The sequence below is a fragment of the Varroa destructor genome, unplaced genomic scaffold (assembly GCF_002443255.2).
Source record: "Varroa destructor unplaced genomic scaffold, Vdes_3.0 BEIS01000003.1, whole genome shotgun sequence".
NCBI lineage: Eukaryota > Metazoa > Arthropoda > Arachnida > Mesostigmata > Varroidae > Varroa > Varroa destructor.
This window is the reverse complement of record NW_019211456.1, coordinates 26,721,939-26,743,566: the sequence shown is the minus strand read 5'-3', so window position 1 is coordinate 26,743,566 and position 21,628 is coordinate 26,721,939. Positions and strand designations below refer to the sequence as shown.

Genomic DNA, 21,628 nt, shown 5'->3' with positions numbered 1-21,628 from the left:
ATTGTAAGTATGAGAGTAAGGGTCAAGGCACAGGTTGCTAGCGAGTACAGAGTCTACAACTTATTGTGAGGAACTCGTTAAGAAAAGCTAGGGAAATAGGCGAATAAAGTGAATCATAGGCAGAATAGGTTCCAGGTTCTATGAATAAGGACTCGTCAAAAGCCACTGCAGGACGACGAGCGGATAAAAATATTGTTCATCCATGTGAAAAGTAGTGAAATGTTTACCGATTGTAAAATCAATGTGGATCGGCTACTGCGTGTAGCAGTAGGGAAGACAGAAATCGTGGTGTGAGATGAAAATCATGCTGAAACAAACCTCGCTCAGCCAAAAAAGTAGAGTGGTAAACGCTTATTATTAAGTTACTGCAGTACATAGCTACAGTGTGTATACATATCTATGAATTCTGCGAGTACTTGTATATGTCAGCGTTCTAAAATGAAATGCAGAGACTGAGTCTAACGGGACCTTCTTAGCTTTTCACTTATCAGGCACTTCACGGCTTTTTCCCAAACAGTTCCGCCCTTGTCGCTACTGAAACGAGGGTGAATCCATAATGAATCAAGCTTTCGGGTTAATATAGGAGACCATGTTATCTGGCCGGCCAGCTCTGCTGCCTATCTATATAATATTATATATGCTCGGCAATAACGATAACTGCGATCGTAACTTCCACATTCGCGTCCCTATTAGCCAATTGGCGAACAAATCAGTAGTGTCGTAAATCTAGATTCCGTGTCGGGCATACCATGGTGTTGGCTGCACTGATTAAAAATGGCACGAACCTATTTACAGGTGTTGAAAGGACGACAGCCTAAAAACAGATGAGACCTGTGTGGTTACCTACCTGTTCAGGTATCGAGCAGAGCTGCAAGAAAAGGATAATCTATATTGAGTATGGCTACTCGTTCACGTTTTTCTCATTGCACGTCCGATGGTTGCGCTAAGTGAAGCTGCCGCGGCGGTGGCTATTGTTCATCGGGGCGGAAACGCCATATGATGACGGGTTTTTCGACTATAACCATTTCGCGGAATCGCCCTGTAGGATACCATCTTTTAAGCTTGTGTACACGTTATTTCTACTTCTAGTTTCTGCTTCACTTCTGTGGCTGGAGAATCGCATAGTTTTGCGCTACGACCAATCATCTAAAAGGTAACTAAGGCCACCTTACGACTGGGCCCAAGCGAAAATGACCCTAGCTATGACCCGCGATCCTGTTTGCATTCTAATGTTTTTACGCCGGATTCTCCAGGCGAATAACGATGAAGAAAAGGCTTATAAAACTAAAAAGAAAACGCAACAGCTTCGCATGCATTTGTCACGTGGATTTCGGATCCAACCTGATCGGTCTTCAAAGGTGAACGCCCAATCAAACCACGTAGATTGGCCGTGTTCAAATGCTGTTTCTGACGCAAGCTCCAGACTGTAGAAGCGCATTTGTGATCTCGATTTTAAGTTAAATTGACAACTTCATATTATTTAGCGCGAAAGATACTTACAGTAAATAATCAAGTAGCTTCAATTGAAACATAGAAGTACCGCCTCTTTGCAAAAGCTTATTTATTAGGGACACAATTAATAGCTTCTTAAATCCTTTAGTTTTCTACTTAGAGAATGTGATGCAGCGGGTTGAAAAAAGGTTCCGCGCTTCTAAAAAGAAAAACTGTTTCCTTTACGTTTCCGTAATATTTACTTCCGATATACCGTTCAAGAGCGCTTTTAGGTGTTGTGTTGCTAGTGGAATTTCATTTAAAAAAAATTCTCGGAAACTGATATTCCGTGTGGAAGAAATAGATTCGCCACACACTACCGAAAAGATCTTCCACCCTCTCCAACCGTCTGAGTTTAGTTAGAACCGTCTGAAGAAAGACCGCCGATAAAAAACTCAGGAACTGGCGGAAAAGACTGGCTGTGAACATACGACCACCGTCGATCATTTCAAATCCTTTGACTTTACGGAAAAATTCGGAGTTTATGTACTTCATAAACTGTTTGACTCCAACAAGGGACTAAGACTTCACGCTGTAACGGCGGAACCACGAGGGCGTGATTCACCAATTGATGGGCACATTTATTTGACCAAGTTGCATCGAGTTCAGCGGACTACTCAGGAGGAAGTACTCGACAAGTGACGTCATCTCAGCCAGCTCCATGGCAGCATGAAACCACACATGGTAAGTACACAAGGCACACTTCTGGATTTTGAATAAGAAATTCAGTTGCACTTTTTATCTTCTCCGGATCTTTTTGTCAATGGAGTTGCACCCTTCCGTTCTTTCGGCAGTCACGTTCGTGGCCTTGGCTTCGACACGGATGAACAAAACGTAGTCGAGAACCTTCTTTGAGACGAAAGCCGCTACCCGCTGGCGAAATGGCATACACTATTTGGTGGAAAAACGAAGCATGACGGAAGAGACATATCATTATAACTTAATATCACAGAAATAAAAACTGCAGTATTTTCTATTCAAAGAGAAGTTCGGGAACTTTATTTCTAACCTAAAAGCTTTCCGCTACTTAGTTTAACGTTCGCACAGTTTTTGTTGTTGATGTTTATCAGCAGGGTAAGTGCCAAACATGACGCTGGTCTTATTAACGAAACAAGGCTTCGTTATTAACTGACTGCCCTCTCATTGGGAAATGGTGACGACAGCTTTTTTGGCGGCGCATTGAGGAACTAAGATCAGACTGGTTCAAACGGATTAATGATGTTGTTGAATCGTATCGTAGTGACCGTAAATACTACAGTATCATATAAAGCTTTTATTTGTATGAATTCAGTGAAGATGTCCAGATGAAGCAGGAAGCATATTCTCGGCCTTATTTCTCAATTGACTTTGGTAAGTTAGTGGAGTTTCGAACTAGTTCTACTTTATTCAATTCGCTGGTAGATGTTTTTGTTGGCCGGTCGTTTCCCTGGAGTGTCCAACCGCTCCCGACTTTGGAGTTTTCTTGGACACTACTGCCAAGAAAGCTGAACGCGTCAGGCCTCGTAGCCACGCGATCTCTTTTTGTTTGTATAGGAACAATCTCTATGAAGGCGTTTGCTCTGTTCCTTTTGTTGTCGAGTGTTACGTGATTGTAAGTAAAAACGATAAATGGACTGAGTTCTCTCCTGAACCGGTAATCTCACGACGTACATTGGTTATCTGTTCTTTTTGAAAAGAGCCAGTAGTTTTTGCGACAAAATCAATGAAAGTCAAGTACTATTTACATTGAATTTTAAATTTAAGAAAAACAAGACCGTACCAATATCAGACCAATTCTCTTCTAGGGTAGAATGTATTAGCATACTTAAGAACGACTAAAGACACTGCAAGAGTGTCCTACCTCTTAGTATCGGTGCCAGCTTGCTTGGAGATCGTACCTTTTTGCGTATTTACGTTCGATTTCAATGTGGAATACTTCTTTAGATGTCCTTGGATGTAAATTTAGTACGCGAACAAGTTTCCACTGCACGATTACGTGGGCTGTGGTATGCAGGGCACGCGCTACCACGCTGTGTAGGACCGAACGCCGTTATAGCGTACCAGTGCCAGGCTCATCTTGCACAGTTGCGTGATTACATTGTACAGAAGAATAAACTACGAGTGTACAAGCTGCAACTGTGTGCTCGTGGGTCCGGTGCCGACCCTCTTTGAAATCGGACGTTTTTAGAACTCAACTAGGCCAATGCTGTTAACCAGTGAAAAAGTACGTATTGCCTCAGCTGACACGTTGGCCTAATAATTTTTTAGAGCAAGGCCTGTGTATTAATATTATCAATGCGAGTAGCATTACCATCAAATGGTGCTATATTTGCGGTCAAAGTCGCAATTTAATCTCTGAAACAATAGGAAGCTAAGCTGTTAAACGTCACGACAATCAGTCCGTTTTAGCATTATGTACCCTGTCTCATACAGCTGTAAATCAGCTGAATCTATGACCTGTACTGTTTCATCGTCAGACCCTTTTTTTTACAACTGAGAACCGTTTCCTATATGACGCGTAGCATTATCTTTATTATTCAGCCCCTTCACCGTTACAAACCGCGCTACGATTTTGTCTTTTCATCACATTTACCTGCTTTATAGTCGGCATACTTTAAACGCGAGTTCCTGTTAAGAGAATAGGGTACATAGTAGTGGAGAAACTAGATTGTGCCGAAGGATGTCGTCGAAGGCAGAATGTCAAATGTACAGCAGCTTGTGCATCTGCGAACGATCGATCTGTCCTGGCGTTAGCATCCCAGGACCTTCACATAAACGGCGGGTCCCAGCGGCTGGGAGAAGCACCCGAAGAGCATCAACGTATGGAGGTCTTTTCGCGATAGAGTAGTCATCAAGAGGAAAGTATGAAGAAGCAGAGCTATAAAGAGATACTCACATAGCTATCCGTTAGCAGTATAACTGCACCGAGCTTTTTCAACGGCGGTTGTTGAGAATGATGGGAAGAAGTGGCAATGAGCGTATTGTTGTAACAGCTTTTGATACTTAGTTATGTATCGTTAGGGCGATGGAATGGGGTTTATCCGACTGAGGTAATTCTGACCCATGACGGGACTGGGATTGGAGAACAGATTTAACAGGTGCACAAACATTTCGATTAATGTAATCAGCCAAATAGTAAAAAGGGAAAAGAATAGACAGAGTGTCAGAATATATTAAACTACTAAATTAGTGATAGATTATAGACTACTTTACCATAGAATTGCTATTGCTTGATGAAACTGGTCGTCAAACCGGCCCCTAACAGAAACAATTGAAATGTTTTATATATGTCCTTTTTCAACAGCTTGCAAAAGATGCTATCCTATTCCTTATTTTTGTAAACGCTCTTTTCACCCATGCAGCTACAGTGGAGCATTAAACGAGTCAACAAGATATCCTGCAATGACAAACCATGGCAACTGAACCATGGAATCCTTTAAAGAATTAAATTTGTGTTGATATCAGCGGGAGCCGGTCTACGCTTTTGCTGACAAAACTCTGGCTTGCTTTGCGTGCCTCAGTGCCTTCGTTACCGGCAGGTGGTAAAACCTAATGAGTTACCGACCGACCTCCGCAATCCACTCACTCAGGGGTCGCGTTGCGCGAAAAATAAGATCCTCGCACTAAGTCAACATGGAAATAATTTTAACAAAGTTCTAGAACCTGATTATATTCCCCTCATAACGTCAACATGTCGGTTAATGGCCAAACACAAGTTTAGTATCACATATACATAAATAAAGATTTTGGAAAATATTTATGGAATTTACAGTTTCAGATGAAGCATTAAAAGAGTCAATATTTGTTGGTTATGTTGTATAACTACAGCGAGCTCTGACAGGTCGTGGAGCAGACTTAGAACGCAGAACATCTTTGCCATAGAAACGAATGTTATATCTTAAAGATCTTGAGGTTCAGTCGATATACATAAGGTACAACCAAACCTGTCAGGTCTTCTTCAAAAATGTCTTCGATTGACAACTTTTTTTACAAAGAAAATCAATTAGCCAAGCGCAAGATCACTTGGCCGAAAACAGATCATTTGACCGATTATGCTCGCCTGTCATACGTACACTGACGAAAAGATGTGTTGAAGTTTCCCAAAAGTTTTGCTTAGAGACATATTCGTTATTTATAATAGCTGCTCCAGAGGTATTCTGTTTAGTACTTTTAAATAGTGGACTTTATAAGAGGTGCCGTCGACGTTTCAATGTAGCTCATGAAATGTTTATTGTTATACGGTATTTCAACTATATTTTAGGGAAAAAAATGTACAATCAACTAGCTAAACCTTTTGGGTGTCAGTCGAGCTTAACAGTGGTATAGTCGTTAGAATAAGATGAAGTAACTGTGATTCTAAATATCTTTTCAGTCTTTAGTGTGCTACCGGTGGCCCACAAACCGGGCTAAACCCACAAGCAGAATGACTGAATTCGAGCTTAGCACACAAAACTTATTATTAATGCAATACAAATATATTCTTACAGGCGCAAAAAGGATTACATTATGGGTTTGGAATTGTCTCAAGTTGACTTTAACGGCTCTGTCGTTTTTTACATAAGGGATCGCAAATGTTTTTCTTACGTGAGAAACAAACACAACTTATAATTTTATTTATCTACAAGTTTAAATTCTACGCAGTTAACAAGGTGATGGTTTCCATCGATTGAGAAATACGTATGACATCAAATTTGAAAACATGTAAAAATCTTGCAAATGAATAATAATTGAATGTTTAATATAGTACATCTAGATCTAAGCAATCTTCTTTTTATCTGCTCGATAAGTACACAAGGCAGATATGACACAGCACACGGTCCTTGAAGAGAAATCAGCACAAATATATTCAACAAGCAAATTTTTTTGTTTATAATAAAAAATAAATATAAAAAAAAAAAAAAAGAATTTTGTAACTCAAGAATCTTGCAAATGCTGACTAATGTACCGCTAAGATATACTTGAAAATGTTCAGTATTTTAAGCAATACCGATTCCATCAATCGACCATTCTATTTCAAGGCAATAAAGCTTAACTACACCTAGCGATACTCTAGGGCCGGCATAGGCGAAACTTCTCTACACCGGCCATCCATTGCTGGGCTTCTTTAAGACGCTTGCTTAGTTTATTTCAAACAAAAGCATCATCTTTGTTTCTCTTTGGTACATTAACCTCAAAACTGAACTACCGTGCTCGTCGAAATACATTGGTTTCAAATACTGGTGCTGGATTAAAATATGGTTTTTTCTTCTAGACTTCATTATCGGATTATTTAACACTGAGATACTTAGCTTACGGCATAGTCACTCGCATAAGCCATCTGTTCTTATTGGTCTCAGCTGGTTCATATAAACAAAAGGATATTTTATGCTATATAACGTATAGATTCAAGTAACTTGTGTTTTAAATTCCTCGCCCCTTTTTCAATCCGTTACCAATTAAGCTTTGTCCCTAGGCGCAGTTCGATCGAGTCCTTTCGTTAGATGTTACTATCTTTTGTTGTACTCGATGTGTTCCGCAGTCTCTAGCTTGCAACTCTGAACCACATTTACCTGCCTTCTGTGTCATCGTCCCTATCGATAGATATGTACGCTGTCAAATGCAAGCACGAACGTGCATTTGTCTCGCTCCTACCTATTAGGCATAGCCCCAAAACGGGCTACGCCTCGGCCTCTGGTCATACGGCGCACAACGGTACTTGGCCACAGTGCACAGGCAACGCGCTGTGCCTAAGCAGAGAAATGAGACACAAATGCCCGCAGGCAACTCTTTGTAACAATTTACGGTCATGTTCGTCAGTAGTCCTAGCTCTTCAGCACGACGACTGAACCGCTCTGCTCTAACCACATATATAAATATGCATTTGGCACGTTAGGCGAAACCTGGAGCTAATTAAAGCTAAGGAAATCCCATCTAAGTTTAAGTTAGTAGGCTCTTGTTGCGTATTTTGTATAAGTAACAACTGTTCATAGCGCAAAGCGACGTGTAGAAAACACGCCAAAGAGTTGTAGCATTATTGTTGAATACTATTTGCAGTACGTTACGCTATGTATAATATTGACGAGTTAACATCTCCCTAATGATATGGCACACGGGCTTATCTTATTCAGGCTTATCTTATTCAGAGATTCTTCTTAATCTTAAATCACTTTGCAGTCAACTATTTTTTACGATTAGAACAACGTTGTTATCGCATGTTACTTACAATCTACTGACTGCTTCCCATTGATCATAGCTTAAATCGCCAGTTGTTTTAAATATGCCGCTTCAGTATATTGATGTCAATTTCTAGGGCGTATTGGTTCCTTGTTTCTGACTTCTTTTACTACCACTTTTACCAGATACTGGTAATTCAAACAGGTAGTCCTATTCTGCTTGCAGTTCAAAGTTCTCACCGTACAAGTGATATGTCGCTTAGAACCGAGCTAAACATTGTCGTTATCGAACTCGATTATTCTTATCAACTACGGCGTGGACGAAATAGTCAAAGGGACATGTACAGGAACCGATAAAGCAACTAAAACTAGAAATGTCTGCTGCCACATTTCCGAGTGTGCCATGACGTTAGGCATATACAGTGCCTGTATAGAAGAGCTCTAATGCGCTCGCAAGACGAGAAGGAACCGCCGCTTTGTGTACGTTGGATTTCTAACGCAACGAACGCCACCTTTCTGGTGTATGTTGAACAGATGACAGGAAAATAAATGAAAGTGGGTTCCACGAATTCCAGCCTTCTTCCGTTCGGATTAAGGACCAGCGATACCTATAATTGAAGGTAACTGTATGTTTCAGCTATTATTTGTGGGTATTTTGCTTATCCGGTGTGAACATCTTCTAGGAAAGATTTATATCTGATGACATTGATGTATGTATCGATAGTGCAGGACTTGTACAACTTGTTCCCGAACTCCATGAATAGAGTCCTCGATGAATGGCGCGAGGAGTAGCCGTGGAAGCATAAAGCTGAATCTCGGCCGTTTAATTCAACTTGCGCAAACGTTCGCACAAACTGAACCGGCCGGTGTATTTAGCTATGTTTCCCAAATGTTATTGACCAATTAAAACACGACCGGAGAAATAGAAAAACGTCCCTTCTCAATAAACGCAATTATTATCATCGACAAATGTTTAGTAAATCTTTGAATCTTGTATTATTAAAACCGTTTCTTTACGAGACAGATTCAAGTCATCATTGTTCCACTGTCCTGCTGGGTCCGAACGAGTGACATGGCGCCGCCCGTTGAATCCAACACGTCCGTGCGTCTAAGGCCCACTTCAGATTGCTGCGAAAGGTATCAATTACGCGCTTGTGTATATATACTGTGCCTTTGGGACCCGAGTGGCTTCTACAGAGTCGCCTCGTACCCTTTAGATGTTCGACTTGTTCTACTCAGATCTATAGACACAGTAAAAAAAAAAACGTCTACGAAAAAAGTCATTTGTAAAACAGAACAATTCATATGGATCTCATATAGGCACGAAGCCTTACTTGGGAAAAACTCAGAATTTCTAAGTACTATTATACAAATGTGTTATGATAACTGCAAAAATAAACAATAGATTTTATTAGAAAAAAAAGGGTTACCTAGAGATTGACATGGGTTTCTCATGAAGAGTTTGGTAATATTAAAAGATGCTATAGGTAACGATAGTGCGTCCTCTGGAAATTGAGCCCATAAACAATGTCTGTACTCGCCTAAAAATTTCTTTGCCACTAAGTGATTTTCATAAGCCAAAACATTGTTATCTTTAATAGATGTAGGCGTCTAATCACAATGACGAGACGATTCCTGTGAAGTTTTAGGTTTTTTTTTTCGTTAAAAGTATAGATAAATACAGTATTAAGCAAATGCAAAAATTTCAGTTTGATGTCCATTGCGCTTTATAGGACAGTCACCTGATAAACGATAGGTCTCGGCCTAATTGTGGTCGTTATACCAAACATTGACGACTGATATTCCTCTACTGAGAACACCGACAATCGGAGAAACAGGAAATTGCGGTGTATTTATGTAAAATCATAATACGAATTGCCCAATTATATGATTGTACGTAACGTTTACAGATAATTAATAAAAAGTATAATTGTCACATGTTAGTATATATATTGCCAGTTTGAACGCATGAACGTTATCGAGTACAAAGAACCGTCCAACCTTGTTCCGGACCTGGTGATAGTAGTCTTGCTACACACATGTACGGTACACGCGATGTTCATGACGTTAAACGTATTCAATCGAAGTGTTTTATGCTATAACGGTAACGAGAACGGATGTCTATGAAGGCATATTAGACACGCAAATTTCTAGCAGTTCTATCCTGCGAAGCTTATACTGCACGAAAAGATCACCACGGGGTCAGCAAGCAGATCGACCGTATGCACGGGGTCAGTGGCAACAGTTACATGACAAAACAGTCAACATAATTATTATAATTTTATCAACCGGCAACCGACAGCTGCACACGTCGATGTGCAGTATTCGACTCGCACATAATTACAGACACAGTGACCGAATACTAGACACATATTTATTAATAGAGCGAGTAACGACGGTACGATCTGAAAGAACAGGCGTTTTTTGGTTCGATGGTGTTGTACATTGGCTGGTCTCACGATTGCAATGTCTGAAACGTTTCTCTATAGGCAACTAGATAGATTTGGCCGGATACGACCCCTAGACAAAGAGAAATCTTTTCACCGAGCCAGCACAAATGCTATTCTTCTATTCAACGTAAGTAGAAACCGCTAGAGCGCCGCTTAGCTGTGGAAGAATGAATGACTGCCCTTTGTCCTGCGTCTATACGCACTTTTTGTGGGATGTTTGCCGCTCTTGGCTTCGACGCTTACAACATAAATCTGCAGCAAGACGTCACAGATCCGGACAAAGCGGCCAATGAAAAACTCAGTACAAAGCTTTTCTGGGTTTAGCCTCAAACTATAGCCTTTAGGATACTGCTCTGCGTAGAGAAGGTCGTCTGAGTATTGGTAAACTTTTGAGATTTGAAACTTCGCAAATTTACTTTTTGAGAAAGCGCGCTCGAGGAAGTTGGCGAAGAACTGGTAGAACCATATTTTCCATGGGGTTGTATTTTTTCCGCTGGCAGTGAAATAATTCGCCACACAGCGCCGACCTACGTATGTGTGCAAACCGGATCATATATGACACATTGTATTGCTGCAGTGTATTTCAACAAGCTCTTCCTTTGTAGCTTGTTTTTGAAGCTGGTAGATAATGTGACATAATTTGTGTCCACTAATACAATGTTAAAAACGGTAGGTGAAAATGACATACTGAGTTATTGTGTTGTAACGTTTAGAAATGTTCTTGTAATATCCTCATTAACGTATTTTTTGTAAGAAGATTATTATCTTCTTACATAATAATAGAATTCTCGGAGCATAACAATCTTGGATTGAAATGTTGATGGCCTGGTGGGTTTCAAAGCTGTCTTCATCTAAAGAGATCGTTTGAGAACCTTTTTAAGTCATCGAATCGGTGAACTTACATCTCCGCGAATAATAGATAACAAGGAAAGTTTTCTTCGAGAATTCTTAAGTTTTTACTGTGACATAAGTTACTATCAGTAATTGTTTTCAAGATCACGAGCATTTCGAATAAGATATGTTGAAACAGGATGTTTAAGACTAAACGCTCTATAGGTATGCCGGTCATTTTGCTACGTTTTTTTTGCAAACTCAGCCAATGGCACCGTAGGGACTATGTGGTCGTTTATCGAACCCGTTCATCTCAACGTACCCATGTATCCATCTTCATGCACGGGAATATGGATGGTCTACTATACGGAACGTGTGTTGGTCCTGCATATGGCCATTGGCCACCCACTGTCTACAGTTTTCGGTTCTGCAGGTTCAAGGTGGTGCGCTACTTCTGCCAATGCTTCGGCCGTGCATCTAACGGGAGTCAAGCCTGTCATCTGCTAGTGGTGCCTAAACTCTCTATAATTATATGTATAATATATTTAATATATTCTATAATTTTTGAAATTATCATTTGTGTTGATCGTTGACGAGTCGATGCGTAAACGACCGTTGCTCATCGTTCTATGCGAATATTAAAGGTACGCTATACACATACACAGTCACTGTCTTTGATCCCTTCTAAATGACGTAGGCGCACCATAATACTACCTGCTTTCGGAAATAGGTTCTCGTATAGCACGTGGCTATGAGAAAAGGAAAAAAAAAAAAGTGAAGTAGTAAACGAAAAGTTCCATTGCTTTTTCGAGAAATTTAATTAACAACAAGCGTAATATTGTTTCTCATTGAATGTACGAAATATGCACGATTCTGGTTCGAATACACGTTGGCCTAATTCAATGAGCACGATGCATCTGTGAAGAACGTTCAATTGGTTCACTAGACCACAGGGTTCTATGTACGGATATGTCGATATCTGTACAATTGAACAAAGATCAACTCCCGGCAGATGATAAATGCCTTTTGACATTGACCTAATTCAATTAGACGAGATATGGCCATACTTAGATCGGCATGAACATTAAAACTTTCGATCAAATCGTAGGATCAGCGAAACCGTCAATCGTTGACCGGTAGCCAGCCATCACTGAAACATTATTTGGCAGCCTAAATTCTATCCGTATCGGTATTTTGTTATTTTAAAAATCGTTACTTTTAGGTTAGTCACTAGATAACGCCATCTGTATGGCTAATGCACATGTTTTTTTGCCGTGTTGCAATACTTTTCTTTTTTTTTCATTTGTCGTATAGCATACACAATATTACAAAATAAACTTTAATTTATTTGAGGAAGTGCAGCTTTGATGACGCTAGCAGAAACAATGTCATAACAAAAAGGATTATGCAAAATGTCCCGCACGATCATTATTGTGTCGTTATTGCATTGTCACAACTGGAAGTATAGCACGCAATCAATAGCAAATAGGGGCCTGTCTCATCTTAAGATATATAAGTTATTTAGTTATTCTATCAGTGTAATATTTTCTTCAGATCATCTCGGGACGAACGCTTTCTTCTCTCAGTAAATATATCATTTACAAGATTTGCACACAAGTGATTATTCTTCATGTGGCCTCATAGCCATAACTTACACCGAAACTTAAAATTCCCAGAGCACATTTTAACATATTTCTCTTTTTTATGTACATAGCAGAAATATTATCTCCTGTTTGTGCCCACATAGAATGGGAACAATGCAAAAACTAGCATTATTTCCGTTGAACTTGACTGATTGGTATGTAAACCCTGGGCGAATCCCTGAGTGCAAACCGAATGCGCCTACAGACTGTTAGCTGCTGCCAATCCGTTCGTTGCAAGTTAATGTGCAAATTTGTCATAGAGAGTATTTTTTGCGGATAAGTACGATCAGGGAAAATAGGTATCTATGGAAAGCTCCTCAATTTATCGTATGTATCTGTGCAGAAATTCAACTCGCAGCAACAAAAACCATGATTTGTGAGAAATTCGACAATTTAAATAAAGAGTATGTTGTTTTCGACAACAAAAAATCACCGATGTTTGTGAATTATACCAAAAGATAGGTCGACAAAGAGTTAGGTTAATAGGTAAAACAGATTATATATAGATATCGGTGTCTCGTGTATTGCGCTGGATATTATGAATATCATGTATGAATCAAGGATCATGCAAAAAACATATGTCCTTCGTGAAGACGGCTATATCGCTGCTATGATGTAATGATTACTACCGTAGAGTTATCGAGAGAGACGAGATCAAATCTGGAGTGAAACTAGAGCTTGTAAGTTCACCGAACTTTCAGTAAACGATTTTCGATCCAACGTTGTTGCTATCGAGTCGACTTCAACCAGAAATGGTCTTTCAAACTTTGGGCTTTTGATCCATATACGGCTATTGCCCACCAGATGACACCCACTAAATAATGTTTTATTTAATCACATAGGAATGACAGCTAGGAGGTACAAGAAATTTGACTGACTGTTACGCATAGCTAAACGATTGTATGATATCTAGTATTGATGAATCTCTCGAAATGATAAACTATGAAGAGAATTAATGGTTAGTCAATGAAAAGGAACCCTTTTATAGTTTAAACAGGGCAATCGAATTGCCAGGACAACAGGGATGATTCGGCCAAGGAAATTCAGACGAAATGTTTGTTGATAGTTATCATTATGAGCCAGCCCCAGCCGTATGTACCGGGCTACTTTGAATGTAACGAAGGGCCTGGCGTTCAGGACTAGTCCTCAAAACTTACAATAGTATCAATTTCTTAACCTTTAAGTTTTAGTTGAGAAATCTACATCATTTGCGAGAAGATTCACTTTAACTATATATATATATATATATATATATATATATATATATATATATATATATATATATATTCAAGATACAACTGAGATTTTCTTTCGCCATTTATAATGATTCAACTGAAAACTAGACTCTAGTATGTTGAATCAAAATGAGTATCGTTCTGTAAAGAAACACACAACATAACCTTAAAGAACCAGTGTGTGTGTAAAAACTGATAAATTATCCTTATATGTACGGTATACCGAAAATTACTATAGAATTTGTGTGATTATAGCTTCAGTTTTTATTTGCATAAAACTTATATTAAAATTTAAACAAAATCACATTAACTTAAACTCGGACCGATGTTCAAAATGACAGCTGTTTTAATTAGACTCCTAATGGTGTGGGCTATTCATTCGCTAACCTCAGCGAATATTTGATTTGGTATTGTGCCATATTCCTGATCAATTGAAGCTTTTTAGTCTTCACTTGTAATCGGTTTTTTAGCGTAATAACGGGCAAAGTATTCTAAATGACCTCTTCGTCCCATGAAGGTACCTCTATAAAGAGGAAACAAAAAGAAAAAGAAATTCACTTTTTTACCAGTCTTCCCGAGCGCTTGCTAAAATAGAGTCCCGCACTAAATTCGAGTAAGTTGCGCTATCAAATAAAAAAAAAGAAACGAATTTCAATTAATTTTTTACTTGAAGTACCGGACCACTCTATAACTTCTACATGATGCTTCAACATGCAGATTTAAAGTTACCCCACCAAGCGCAATGATGCCGAATAATTATGCTATTGATTTAAACGTCCTTTTTATTTACTTAAACCAATAATTTTGATCGAAACTTGTGCACCTTGTTAATTCTTTTCCTAAATATTATCGACGAAATTGTTTTGTGCTGTATGTACCTCTGTTAGGACGTAAGGCTTTCATTTACAGCTTCCCTAAATGCGTACTTGAACTGCTAACGCTAAATTCAGGATCTGATCGTTTTACAGATTTCTGGGGTATTTCACTGTAACTTTCCCCTATTTTTCTTAGCTGATGAAGTTCATCGATGTTCCTGGTCGTCCGGAACGTTGTCGATGAGCATGCTAAGGGTTCCATCCGTTTCAAATTTACCTTTAATTAATTGCGAGTCGCATAAATGGAGCTGCCTAAAACTACTTACGATTTGTCTGTCTACCTCTACTACATCTTCATATTTTCAAGAATAATGTTTTGTCCTCGAAGGTTATTGTTGATCCACTCAATATGTCCAACAAAGTACACCTTGCATAGACAGAACGGTAAGATCATCATATCATAAAACAATATTTTTTCGACATCCTATATATATGTATATATTTATTACATACTATATACCGGAGAGATACTGTTCCATATTCGGTTGATCCGTCGCCGAAGTGTACGTGAAACTCGTTTAATATATCAATTTAATTACCAACATGTATCCTTAGGCAATAATTTAACCGCATATTTGGGCGAGCAGTTACAAGAAGGAAAACAAAAACATGTCTTTTGAACTACTCTAACCTTTTTCGGGTGCGTATATCGTGTGATCCCTATAATCGCCTTTGTGCTTACGAGGCAATTCAGACTTACTTCGATCACAGTATTCTGTTCCAGCTGTCTTCTTTTTCCCCACCACCACCATCTTTGTGTTACGGCTTTTTTGCTTTTTCCCCAACGAGGGGAAGCAGGCTTCGCAGCCTCATGTGTTAGACCGAAGAAAAAGGACGAAGTCTCCTTATTGGATTTTCGAGTGTCGGCGCGAATCTCGGCGCCTCGTTGCCTGGCTTTGTCGATCCACGTCATAGCAGGCGATGCTCGGAGGCGCTGGCACCACCTGTTCTTTCTCGAAGCCCAGCTTCTCCCCAATTGTCTTTGATAAGCCTTTTGCCGAAGCGCTCTGTAACTTCTGCTGCTACGATTTCTACAAGTATTACCAGTAGATATCTTTAGAACGCATATAACAGCATCTGTTCTCGTTGGGTGTGAGCAGATCATGGGAACTCGGACATCAGGGAAACTGCTAGCTAGCTAGCTAGGCCTTGTCATCCGCTTGTGATATCGAAATTGTTTTTGTCAAGATGGTCCCAACTAAGGTCGTACAGAATGTACCAATTATTTCTTTTCGCATCCTTTCAAATTCAATGACAGGTTACGTTAAAAAAATAGGCTCTTTTTCCAATCGTGGCTTACTCATAGCTGACAACTGTCACATTGATGAACTTGTATAATGGTATCGAACGAGCGATGCGACCTGTCAGCTACCTGCAGTTTATCTACAGGCTGCAGCAACCGTACAGTACAGGGTCCTGTCTGTGTGACTAGGGCCAACACGAGTGGGTAGTGTTTGATTAAATGCATGAGCTACGCGTCATCTAATGCATCAGTATTATAAGCAGCCTTTGACGGTGAAGATGTCCAAGAATTCAACAAGATCTGAGCTCTTATTACCGTATAAGATGACAAACGGATCAAATTTTTTTATGGAAAATAAGTGTTGTTTATTACAATTGCTTGATGTACGAATGTCCTTTTTTCTCACGTTGCCTCTACCGCAGGCAGATCTGGCTGGGACAACAAACAACGTGATGGAAGAAAGGCTCAGTGCTTTTGGCAAACGATAACCAGTTTAAAACAGGTCAAGTAAATGCAAATAAGAACGACAGGAATACATTTTAATTTACTAAACCTTAAAATCGTGTTGACCGCGAGACGCAGGGTTTATATTATGTTAAATAAAAGTGGAGCAAAGTGTAGACCTGCACAGAAATAAGGCTGTTGATATAAATCAACTTGAAATATACTTTTGATTTAAATGGTGCTTAAAATTAGTGATTGATTGTAGGACCATCAGCCAGAAGCATCTTTAAGATTTATCCGTCATATTGGGATTGTTTGTAGCCGTTATATAGAAGATATGACAAAAATTTCTTCCCATTTTAGGGAAGTAAACAATATGTGTGCGTCCTCAAGAAGGGCGCTGGTGTTGTGAACTTGTCCTGGACTACAGTGAATATAAATGCAGATCCGATAATTCGGCTGTCGCTGATCTTCAAGTATGCACGCTACATTATGTTTTGCAATTGGATGGCCTAAAAAGGTAAGGCTAGCATGCGTAATTTGAGGGACTATAATGCAACAAATGTACAACCATCGTTATTAATTGATAGTTTATCAATAGTTGTAAACTAGTTGGTTTTATGGAAGTGTGTATGCCTGCCGCTTTTTAGGTAACGGCCTAAGCCAAGAACGCAGATGACAAAGGACGTTCTGCACTAAATTTCGCGTTATCGGATAAGTCGTTTTTAGGTTTTAAGGCTGACACTTATTAGTTAGATTTCTAACAGTTTGCAGATTTAAAGTAGACCCAATATCCACCTTTATTTAGATTAGCTTTCCAACTCACTTGACCTTGACTAATCCTACCTTGGCATTACGAAATTTTGTATTCATAAAATAGTTTGACTGACATTTGTACCCACTACTGGAAGGGAAATAAATGTGGTCATTTGAAGAAGATATAAATCTTGAATTATTTGTGTTTAAAGTTTCTGTATATAACATCAAAAAGGATTAACACACGCAGCAGGATCTGATAAGCCGTTGCGGTCCAAGAAAGGAGTTAGCGGACGCATGCCCGATTCGGAAGCTTTGCCGAAGTATTACTGATACACAAGTATACAATGCTTTCTATCAAAATATAGTAGTCTATGATATCCTTTTGGTCCTCTGCATTTTGCCTAAGGTTGCCCGCAACATATTTCATGGGTTGAACATGCCAAGGAAAGGAGCTAAGAGAGGTGCAGCCAAAACTACAAAATTACCGTAATAAGCATTATGGCGAAGCTACAATGAATTGCTGGTGGTTACTTCTTATTGTCATCTACGCTAAGTCTGCACATGCGGCTTGAAAAACGGGGTGCGGACAGGGACAAGCGCAAACGTAGTTTTGAACTCGACGCAGTCAACCGTTCGCTTGTCCAGAAACGAACTTCACTTGAGCTTCAAGCGTAGCAACGTATACGTGGGTACCTCACGCGACCGTAGTATTTCAATTGAAGTTCTTGCGTGGATGTTATATCAAGCGTGATCTCGATCCTCAAACAAGGACAACGTTCCTGTCGACCAGAATTCATTTTGGCCACTCTCGGTTGCTGTTGTACTTTTGCCTACAGGGCGTTATGTTTAATTGGTCCCATATCATTATTCAAGTTCACGTATTGAACGTAAGATGACAGTCAAACCTACGACAACTGTCATAGGTAACCAGCGTTACTCTGGCTATTTTTGGCAATCTTCAATTAGTTACGAAAACTATTGCGTGAAGTGCAGAAATAGCGTTTTTTTTAGGTTGTTTTTTTCAGTAAAATTATTTGTATACCGCTCCGACTCATGGTGATCAGAGTTGGATAGCGCAGTAGCGTACGTTGTGGATACAGTGGGCCGCAGTAAATAATTAACTAAAGTTTGCTAAATATATGCACCTTTAAACATAGCATTGTACACATTATTCCTAATTCTATGATTCATGGCAAATGATGATGGGTCATAAATGAAAGATTTCATTGAGGAGAGATCATGGAACAGTCGATCCTTCACGCATAACTCCATAGAAGTTATTGTCTATTATATAGTAGAATAATGACCCGATCTAGACAGAACGGAAGCAGTTCGGAACAACCTAATTAATACGTCTCAATATCATTCATCCGCAATTCTCTCCATTTCGATTTGGTTAAAGCTTGATGAAAATTGACTGCCATAAAGAATACGAAGGCTATCATTTTCGATGACTGTAGCAGAACAAAACTATCGCTTAACGCCTGAGGAAGTAACTCAGACTGTAATCATTTCAACTTCGGTCCACGTCATTCGTGGGGCTGTCTGAAGTGTGACGATTCTCTGTCAACTTGTTGATTAGAAGACAGGGCGATCGAATCGAGGCGATGCAGGAAAAGTTATTGAAGTTTGATGCGTAAAATGGGACCTACAAGAGAAAAATTCCTGTTTGTCTGCAGACTGCACGAGCTAACGAATGTTAGAGTTATCTGCGTCTTTTGATGGCATCAAGGAATCAATTTGATGTTGATAACGAAACATGGAACGCTTTAGTGGGTTCTAGAAAATATACCTCATGAATTCCGAATAGGTATACTTTGGAAATAGTTGTAGTTATTTGAGAAATACCACGCTGTTTCCGTTGTGACTTTTCTAGTTCAAATTGCGGTTTATGTCCGGGCTACAACTCGTTAACCTTTAAGCTCTCACAGCTTTCCTGTTACATCTCTTGTTAAGGCGGAAAATATGCAATGATCATGTTGATTCGGGCATAACAGGCTAACCTGGGGATCAGTTCATGTATATATACATATTTTTGTCAAAAGACGGTAGCAAGTACTGATTATTTTTTGCAGCCAACGTGGGATTGAAAAAGGAAGATAACTCTAAGCCTGATTTAAGAGCAACGGCGTACAGATAGATCTCTGTCGAAAGCAACAAGACTGATGAACATGAAACTTCGGTCTCCCTATCGTGGGTCTGTCGTTGAAGACCAGTAATCAATTTCATCCATGCCAGTGACTTCATCAGCACAGGAGTTATCGACCACATTAACGTAGCCTTTGACCTGTATACTAATGCGTTACTTTTTTCGGACCATTGGCTCAGCGACACTTACAGGGTATCGTACAAAATTTTAGGGCACAAGCAACTAAAGAGATTGATTATGGATTTTTGCCCAAAATATTTGTTTCCCTTTAGCTTCAGATTTAACTTAACATGTTTAAAATTAGTGCCTAAATTCGTATTTTTTTTGTTTGTGGAGACAAATATGGTAAAAAAAAAAAGTACAGACAGCTTTGACTTTTGTATAAACATCCCTTCTTTTCGGTTCTCTTCGGATTTTTTAACCTAGAATAAGCAGATCAATAATGAAGCTAACAACGAAACGAAAGCACTCAGATATATATGTACATAATTATAGCTAAATTTCTGTTCGAGCTATAAAATTCAATTGGTAAGCTTCCTCTGCATCAGTTACCTACAAATAATAAAATTGGATCTAGTTCTCTGTTGAAGATCAAACCTAAGAGGGTAAATGGCTGCTTATAGTTGGGCAGCCCATGTACAGTGCGATCGCAAACCCTAAACCGTACGTCTTTTCCCTTTTCTGCTATGTAAATATGTTAGGCAGTCTCCTCTCCTGGGGCAGTGTCCCTAAATCCTAGTGCAAAGTCCGCTTATTTCATTATACGTCTGGTATTCGGATGAACCGTAATAATAAAGATGCTTTAAAGGGCTAGCCAAATGCTGCGACCCTATACGATTGTTATTCTTATTATACAGCACAGCTTGGACTCATACAGAGGACAGCGATCGGTGTAGGACATCCATTAAGTATTGTATCTAAGAGATCTTCAACATCTATAACCGTTTAACGGCCGCATACAAAGAATCAGGAATATCCCCGTGCCAAAGCTTCGAAAACAAATCTGACCCCGAAAATAAACGATCAGTTCGTCTGTTAATTATTTTTTACGAAATTCTATAGGACATAATTTTTAAGAAAGTTGTAGAAAATCTGAAAGACCAAGAATGACCATGGGATGCTAATTCCAGTATGAAAGAATTACAGTCCTCTTCAATATCGTTGGCTTGTGGAGTAAGTCTGGTAATCCAGTTGATATAGGATATTATGATTTCGAAAGTATTTTTGCTACATCATCTATTTCTATCTCATTATACAATAATACATTAAGGCGATCGATAAAAGAATTGCTGGGGCTTTGCATCGAGATTTCTATTTCTTATTCCCTATCCTGCTGAAAAGCTTAAATTCGAGAGCCGAGGGAATTAGTGAAAGTCATTTTGTATGTAAAGGAACTAGTTTTGTATGAGCACAAAAATATTCCAAGCGTAGCAGACTCTAATGCGGGTCTCCGCGATAGTGACAGAGTTGAGACTGACCGTAAACGTGACTAAAACAAAGACGATAAAGCATAGAGGGGGGGGGGGGAGGGGGCATCACAGTGACTGATAACCTGTATACCACCTGGCCGCCTCTTGTTTACACGAACCGGTTTCCGTACTTGGGACACAACGTATGGGATAAGCGTCATTTGGGAAGACCTCGGACTGGAAAACCTTTAACAATTAAGTCGCTTTAAAGCTTTCTTCCGCAAAACAGCACTGGAAGTATACATATTGACTGGAAATAGTTTTTCGTATCTCCTAGCCGACTAGTCACTTCTCTGTGAGAACCCACGTCACCGCTTTGAGCTCCCAAAAGCGGAAGCATTGAACATCAATCTTAGGAACTGGATCGCGGAGATCGATGGGAGATTTGTTTGTTTCAGGTGCGATGATGGACGACAAGTAAAAAGGGACGGTTAAGCAGACATATTGATGCTCGCTTTGCGTGGGTTGCACGACAGACTCGGCAGAACACCGGATTTTCACGAGCTTAAAGATACATGCGGGTGTTTTATATGTGGGGGAAACTGGTACATATTATGCCGTTCGCTGCCCCCTGGCACCGTGTTTAAAACATCCGGCAAGTGCCTTAAATTCGTTTTGTGAATTCAACATAACCTATATTACCCATATGTCACAAAGTGTTTTCAGTGGTTCCATATACCTTTTTGATATTGGAATATTGTGCTGATCACCTGTATATGTGAAGCTTTTGACTACTACCACGAGGTCCCGTGACGTGAAATAATGCAGCCGAAGGCCGCAAGCCGTTTGACGAGCTGCGTTGTAGAACACTAAGTCTTGAAACGACTGAGGGCAGCAAGAAACGAAAGTATGATTTTTTATAGACACTTGACCTCAATAAAAACATAGCACATATAACAAATCTGAAT

General features: G+C 39.5%; 1 long non-coding RNA gene across 2 annotated transcripts; it reads left to right on the top strand.

Annotated features, from left to right (window-relative positions):
• The first annotated feature begins 2,691 nt into the window (after positions 1-2,691).
• Positions 2,692-19,898, top strand: LOC111248217 (uncharacterized). Of its 2 annotated transcripts, XR_002672476.2 has the most exons (6): positions 2,692-2,841; positions 3,415-3,694; positions 7,849-8,242; positions 8,647-8,759; positions 16,707-16,863; positions 19,178-19,898. It is a non-coding gene; the product is annotated as an uncharacterized LOC111248217 (long non-coding RNA). The 2 variants fall into 2 exon arrangements; XR_015323671.1 differs by lacking the exons at positions 16,707-16,863; positions 19,178-19,898 and adding an exon at positions 9,332-9,618.
• The last annotated feature ends 1,730 nt before the right edge of the window (positions 19,899-21,628 follow it).